Source organism: Myotis brandtii, unplaced genomic scaffold (genome assembly GCF_000412655.1).
Source record: "Myotis brandtii unplaced genomic scaffold, ASM41265v1 scaffold8, whole genome shotgun sequence".
NCBI lineage: Eukaryota > Metazoa > Chordata > Mammalia > Chiroptera > Vespertilionidae > Myotis > Myotis brandtii.
This window is the reverse complement of record NW_005371219.1, coordinates 14,442,362-14,450,582: the sequence shown is the minus strand read 5'-3', so window position 1 is coordinate 14,450,582 and position 8,221 is coordinate 14,442,362.

The following is an 8,221-nucleotide window of genomic DNA, read 5'->3' as shown; positions in this document are numbered from 1 at the left end:
TTTTCTTTTTTTCTTTTCTTTCTCTGCTTATTCTTTTTCTCCTCTTCCTCTTCCTGGTCCTCATTCTTTTGTTTTTCTTTTCTGAACGGATAAAATAGCATGTTCAAGTGCTGGGGGTGGGGGGGAGCACAGCTTGTTCTTCCAGCTGTTTGGCTGGAGAAAGTGTTGTCTGGCACTGAGGTCAGTCCTCCAAGCTTTGTGCAGTAAGGGGTTACTCAGTCTCTCTGCTAATGTAGAGAATAGCACTTTTCCCCCCCAGAGTAAATACTCCAAATGAGTGTAGAGGGGACATTGCCTCAGCAGGATGCTAAGGGCTTCAGCATGCCTGCTATGCCATCTTCTTTGCTATCAGAGAACAGTGTCTGAAAGTCCCAGCCAGGGGACCTAGCTAACACTCAGTTTGCTCTAGCCCCAAGTCATGTTGAAATCAGGCTCCTGTGCCTATCCAGCTGTCTTCCGTGTTTTCCAAAGGCTCATACAGTCTGTCAGAGAATACTTTAGGACAGTGATGGCGAACCTATGACACGCGTGTCAGAGGTGACACACGAACTCATTTTTTTGGGTTGATTTTTCTTTGTTAAATGGCATTTAAATATATAAAATAAATATCAAAAATATAAGTCTTTGTTTTACTATGGTTGCAAATATCAAAAAATTTCTATATGTGACACGGCACTAGAGTTAAGTTAGGGTTTTTCAAAATGCTGACATGCCGAGCTCAAAAGGTTTGCCATCACTGCTTTAGGAGGACCACTCTTTAAAAACAAATAACAAAAAAACAAAACTGTCAAACAAAACAAAACAAAACAACAAAAACCAAAACCTCCTTGAATGCTGAGTGTATTGTAAGAAGAGGAGATTCTAATTTATCTTTTCTGTTTATTCTTAAGAAATTAAAATTTTTTGTCAAAGGGGAAACATGAATATATAGCCAGTAACTAAAGCAGAAGTCACAAACTCAGGTGCTTTCCGATGACAGATGTATGACTTAAAGGGGTGAGGTCCCAGGAATAATACTAGCAAAAGGTGGGCTCTGAGGGAACTGGTGAGTTTATGTTCCAGCTAAAACACTCAAATTCAAACTTTTGAAAAACATCTTGTGGGCTTTGACCCATGGTGTGGGATTTGGAATTTCTGAACTAAGATGATGTTATCAAATTGGGCATATGACAATAAATATTACTGGGTCTGATTAAAAAAAAGATTGCCAGAATCTTCAGGAAAAGACCCTTGGAATTTGTCTATCATCTATCTATCTATCTATCTATCTATCTATCTATCTATCTATCTATCTATCTATCTATCTATCCTATCTATCATCTATCTATCTATCTATCTATCTATCTATCTATCTATCTATCTATATCTATCTATCATCATCTATTATTTACCTGCTTCCCAGATGATACTCACGATTGGGAAATCTTGGGACATTCTGAAATACAATGTGTAGCCTAGTTTTCTGTAACCAAATGCAGGTCTTCCAGACTGGGGAAGAGTGGTGGCTGAAGGATGGGTCACTTTGGATGCATGTTAAGGACATCCTGAGTAGAGATGTGTGGTTGCTGTGAATGGTTTGAAAGGGAGTCAGGAGAGTGATTAGGGCTATGGTTAGATCTGCATGTGAGCCAGTGGGTATCCTAACATTTCCACAGTCACAGGGACTGATTTGAAATGTTTGGAGCCAGATGCATGGAACTGTCTTTAAAATGCATTTTGTCCCTACAGGAAACTTATGCTTGGGGAAGGGAAATGGAGGCTCCCACTGATAGACCAACTGCTTTTTGAATGCTATAGCTGTCATAAGATCTATTTGCCATTTTATTCTAGATCTAAAGATTTCAGAAACTATGTAATTTTAATTTTTCATTTATAAAGGTCACTGGCAATAGATCACTTGTTCTGCCAACTTGCGAAGGCAAAATAAAATTACATCATAAAAAAGTCGATGGTTTTCTCTGTGCCATACTGAAATGTCATGTAGGTGTCAAGATGAAGATTAAAAATGCCCCATTATAGCTTGGCATATTAAAGATAGAACAATTGTCAGCTATAGTCGCATGTCGCTTTGCTACAGAAAAATAAAGTAAGCTCATTATAAATGGAAGAAAGAATCAAAGAAATATGGTATGGTAAATAAAAATACTGGAGAAAATCCTCCTTTTCTAGATTTCAAGATATCCTATATAATAAAAGGCTAATATGCAAATTGTCCCCTTGGGAGTTTGACCGACCCGGAGTTCAACCGCTCACTATGATGTGCATTGACCATCAGGGGCTGGTGCAGAATGAAGGAAGGCCCCGGCTGGCAGCCAGCAGCTGGGGGAAGGAAGGCCCTGATTGCTGGCCAGGCCTAGGGACCCTACCTGTGCACAAATTTCATGCACTGGGCCTCTAGTAGTACGTAAATACAGATATTGGCTGATTAAGCTTGAAAATCTTAATGTTGATAACAATATAAACATTGGATAGTGGGAATAAGGAGAATTAGAGAGATTCAAGCTTTGGTTTATTATTATTTTAAAAAATATATATTTTTATTGATTTCAGAGAGGAAGGGAGAGAGAGAAAGCTAGAAAACTCAATGATGAGAGAGAATCATTGATCGGCTGCCTCCTGCATGCCCCACACTGGAATTGAGCCCTCAATCTGGGCATGTGCCCTGACTGGGAATCGAACCCTGACCTTCTGGCTTATAGGTCGATGCTCAATCACCCAGGCACACTGGCTGGGCTGGTTTATTATTAATGACTAATTGATAATGTTATTCATAACAATATTACTTATGTTTTTGTTCATTATAAGAACTAGTTTTATTGAGTATGAAGTATATATCAGCTATTGTTCTAGTCACTTAGGTATTTCTCTTTTTTTTCTCATAGCATGGTCAGTGTAGGTATTATTACCTTCATTTCTGGGGAGAGATAAGCCTCAGAAGAGTAGAATTAGGGTTTGAAATAGCCTGACCACAAAGCTCATATTTTTTGCCAACTGACTGCCAAAATCAAGATCAATTTATTAATTGCCTACTGTGAGCAGGGGGACTATGTCAGGTGTCAAAGTATAAAATAAGCTTCTGGGAATATGAGTATGAGTGGTGACAAATAACAACCCAAAGTAGCATCTAAAAGCTATGAAAGCAGGAAAGACAGTACATCGCGGGAAGGACCCAGCTTGGGGGAAAGACAAGATTTGAAGAAGTGAGACAAGAGGTGTGAGTGGGGCAACGGCATCATTTTTGAGAATTAACCTGACTTCAGTGGGAGAATAGATTGTTCCTTTTGAATCAGGTGAGTGGGAGATGCCTTAGGCAGTACATCCCTACAGCCTACTTCCTATGTCCATGTAATGGGCTGATGATGACCTGAAAATGTGAAAATAGACAAAGAAACATTGTGGCAACATAAAATTATAAGCCTTGTATACTTGTATACTTTGTCTAAGAAATATTTAGAGAAGAAACTGCTATCCTTAATTAATGGCTGTAAGTGAAGAACCTTTTAACAAAAGGAGTCTGTGGAGATAGTTGCTTTGAAGGGCAAGCAGGCTGCTAGCCATCACTTATTGTTAGAGAAGAACAATATTAGTGAGTCTTTGCATACCTGCCACTAAAAAGTTTAATCAATGCTTATTTGTATCCCATCAGGATAAAGTTATATTTTTCTCCAAGGCTCTTTACTAATCAGAGAAAATCACTTTCCTGTAACAACAACAAAAGATTTTTTAAACTGTTGATATGTAACTTTTAGACTAGAATGTGTCATAAGCAACTACATTTATCAGAACATTGTTATATAAAACTAGAGGCCCGGTGCACGGATTCGTGCACTGGTGGGGTCCCTCACCCTGGCCCGTACCCTCTTGCAATCCGGGACCCCCTGGCTTGTGGGGATCAGGCCAAAACCGGCAGTCCAACATCCTCAGAGGGATGTAGTAGTGTCTGAAGTGGCAGGCAGCCGGGGAGGAGCCTGAGCCTGGACTAGGCCCCACTGCACCTGCTGCCGCCCAGTAGTGCTGCCATGGAGGCAGGAGAGGCTCGCACTGCTGCAGCTGCACTTGCCAGCTGTGAGCCCAGCGCCTGGTGCCCTTCGGTCAACTGGGTGGTGCTCCCACTGTGGGAGCACACTGACTACCAGGGGAGTTTCTTCTCCCTGGTGGTCAGTGTGCATCATAGAGACTGGTCGACCAGTCGTTTGGTTGTTCAGTTTTTCGGTCACTTAGGCTTTTATATATATAGATTGTGTTCACCTAGGGTTGTAAACTATATTTGTTTTAACCATCAACTTTGGTATTTATTCATTTACTGTAGCATTAATTGCTTTGATAAACACCCTGGATAAATGCTCTGTGAAAATTTTCTTAAAGTGGGCAGATGACTCCAAGTTTATTTTTTCCTTGAAAATGAACTTAAAAGTACAAAACAAGGTCTTACAGACTGACTTTCAACCACGACTCAGAATTAGCTGTCAGGGCCAAATGGATTCCAAAGCCCTGGGAAGGGTGAAGGAATAGGGTGTGTGTTTGATTGAGCAGGACATGCTCTGGGAGAGTTTCCTGCATGTGGTGACCCATTCCCAAGATCCCCATCCACACGCCTGAGGCAGAATAAATGGATTCAGGACTTTTGGGTTCTTGTTCTGACTGCCCAACTGCCAATGTGGATAAATAGTTGGATAAGTTGGATAAAACTTTGGATAAATCTTTTAATGTCTTGAAAATATTTCTAAGACTCAAGGAAGTTCTAAGATGCCACAATTCTTTGACTCTTTCATTTTCTTGAGACAGGTAGAACATATTTGCAGGGTGGTGGTTTGGGATTTGGGAGCAGCCCACTGCCATGAAAATGAGTGGAACTGGTGCTTACAGAGACTGAGACCATAATTCTGTCACCAGATTCTAACTGATTGCTTCCAAATATATCTGACAGTTCAAAGAAAGGCAGTACAATTGGTTCTCAAGAATCTTAGCATAATCTCTGACTTCTCAGGCAGCAATACTGTCAGTTGCTAGTTATTTTAAATCAAGGTGAGCAAAAATATGCCTTTGGAAAATGCAGTGTTATCATTTTATTAAAATTAGGACGAAATAATTTTTGGGTATTATATTTACCAAATTGATCATTTCATGGTCAACTCCAAACACATTTAGACTTGATTTCAATAGTTTCAGGGTCCACATGTGTCTCAGAGATAATTTAATACCGTATTTCATTGAATGTTCACTTACACGGTCTGCTTTTGCCACACTTCCAAGTTAGCGTTCTAAATTGATTCAGAAGAATCAATCTTCAAACACTTTTGCCTCCTTCTGCCATCTGGTCCCTTTGTAGGTTCTTTAGAAGATATTATGCTGGTAAAAATAAAGGTTTTACTTTGTTAAGTGGTTATCCTATCATCAAAAGATCAAAACAGACTCTAGTCAATTTTCAGACCAACTAATTGAATCTCCTTGAGTAATAGGACAGCAATTTGATATCGATTTGAGAGTATAAAACTAAAGGGAATAATTTGTTTGGTTAAAGTTTATTTATTTGTAAAAATTATTGTTTCTTAGTCTAGTATTTAAGAGTTAGGCTACGTAATCATGATGACGTTTGTAGATGTGAGATGTGCTTGTAAAGATGAAGTTTTGCTTGCTGGGAAAGAATACTTTCAAACCATCATGAGTAGAATGCTGAGTATTACATATTCAGCATGGGCATTTTTTCTCCTCTTTTCTCTTTCTTTAGTCAGAATTATTATGCTATGTCTTGTTGAAAAGATAATCAAGATCTTTTTTAAAATTTTGTTTTATTGCTTAAAGTATTACAAAGAGTATAATATATGTCTCCTTTTTTCCCCCTTCTTGACATTCCCTCAGCTTCCCCTATCTCCCAGTGTCTTATGTCCATTGGTTATGCTTATATGCATGCATACAAGTCCTTCGGTTGATCTCTTACCCTCCCCCTTCTGCCCCCAACCCTCTCTCAAGATCTTAATTGTGTTCAATTGGCCCCTTTGAAGTGATTTAAGAATTTTTTCTTCTAGTGGGAGTCCTCTCACATGCCCTACGTCTAATCTTTTCGTGGGATTTCTTTCTTCATATAATTAAAAGCTTAACTTACTGGTTTATGAAATAGTTCTTGTTATTCATCCGTTACAATTCTCCAGGAGACAAGGAACTTCAACACATCTTTGGAGACCAACATACCCTTGAAGTCCACATAACTGACTGGGCAGTCCTGTCTACTGGTCCCCTCTGCCTCTAGTAACCTCTCAATGGAAATCTCTCCTTCTTGGATTTTTCTTTTTTCTGTTTTATCCCACATATCAGTCCTGATAAACTGGGGTGCTCACACTGTGGTAGAACTGGGCCTAATATATTGGCATCAGAAACAAATGTTATGAAATTGATTTCTTGATTTGTTATTTTTTGGAGGTGGCTGAGAGGTGACTCTATGTAGAACAAAGGAATCAACCATTTAAACTGGCTTGGTAAGTTAAGCCAAATAACTACTTGTCTATTTCCCTTTTCACTAAATTAACCAGATATTTCACAGAACTGAGTAATTAAGTAAAAATGGCACTTTAGCACATAATTTTATTCTACCCTTATTTGTTCCTTGAAAATTATTTTTAATGCACCCAGCAAGTAACTGAAAATGGGTTTGTAAATAATTTGCTTCGTATGACAAGATAACCACTAGAGCTTAACCTTATCCCAAAGATTTCTCCAAAACATAGGGACTGCCTTGAAATGTAGGTTATTAGCACCTATATATTTTTTATAACCTTCACTTACCTATGACTTCTTATCAACTCTTCCAAGTTCCTAGATAAACACTTCAGTCACCCAGTAGAATTGTAGAGCCAGGAAAAAAAAAGACATAATATCTGTGTACCGCTACTTTTGCTTGCCTCTACACTTCTACTGGTTGATTGCAGTGCCTATCTTGGAATACCTGGATCTCTTCTGCATCACTTTGATGAAAGGGGAATAGCACTACCATTATAAAAAATAGGAGCTATCACTTTCTCATGACTTCCAATTAATAGGCCCTTTCTTTTGTGCAGTTAGTGGAGTTGACTGTAGCCTTGAAGGTCCATTACAATTAGGGAAATAATAGAAAAATTCTGGGTGTGTTTAGTTGTTCTCTTGCATACCACCATATAGTCAAATGATCATAACACTGTTTCCTCAACTAAGTCTCTTAGAAATGGTTAGAGTGTCTACATAATCTGAGGAAAAATTCCAACTGCATTTGTACACAAGATTGAGTTTACTATACGTGATGAGTCTCACAGTTTATTCCATAAAATTTATAAATTACCATGGGTCTCCACAATCAAATGCAAGTCAGTGATACATCAAGACACAGTGTAACATAAAAAAAGAAGATAGGCAAGAAGTAGGGTACAGGTCTTGACAGAAATTTCTAGGGATGGACAGGCATGGTTGAGGGTAGGAAGTGGGGTTGGCTAACATCAGAGGCTCCTTCAATGACGTCTAGGATGATGATCCAGGAGCTTGGATTCCAAGCTATGGTTTAGGCATACCTATGTCCAAGCCAAAGAGGCAAGAGAAGCATGGCAATGGAGACTGTATGTACATTCCCTGGTGTTATCTGTGAGAGTTTTACATGAATAATTCATACTGCAGAGAGTCCATTTCCAGATAACTGAGACGTGGCTGTTGAGAGAAGAAAGGTATGAGGGCATGCTATGTACATTTTATGTTTTCTGAGTCTGTGCTTTGACCAGATCTAAATTGTTACAGAAATAAATTACCTATGACATTTCATTCTTAGTCACAACTTTGAAATCTTATCCTGTGTTCCTGGAAAAATTTTTGGTTTGGCAAATAGAAATTGGCAGCTACTTTCTGTAAAAATCCATTCCATTGAGGTAAACTTGACAGCACCATTTAATATAAGTCCAATTCTTTCACATAGGAGAATTGTGAAGATTAATGAAGTCATTTAAAAATGTTTCTTTGATAACATATGGTAGAAAAGAACTTTAAGGAAAAATGTTATCATGTCTGGATTTTGGTAATAGGGACATAATCTTTTGTTAAACAAATGGAAATCTGTCTATCTCTACCAGTCTATCTCTTTTCTATTCAATCTAACCTATAAAAGAATGTCTTTAAAATATATTTGATTTTTGCCTAGAAATGCATTTTATATCACACACTAGTGCATGCATGTGTACACACACCACACACATGTGTACACAACTTT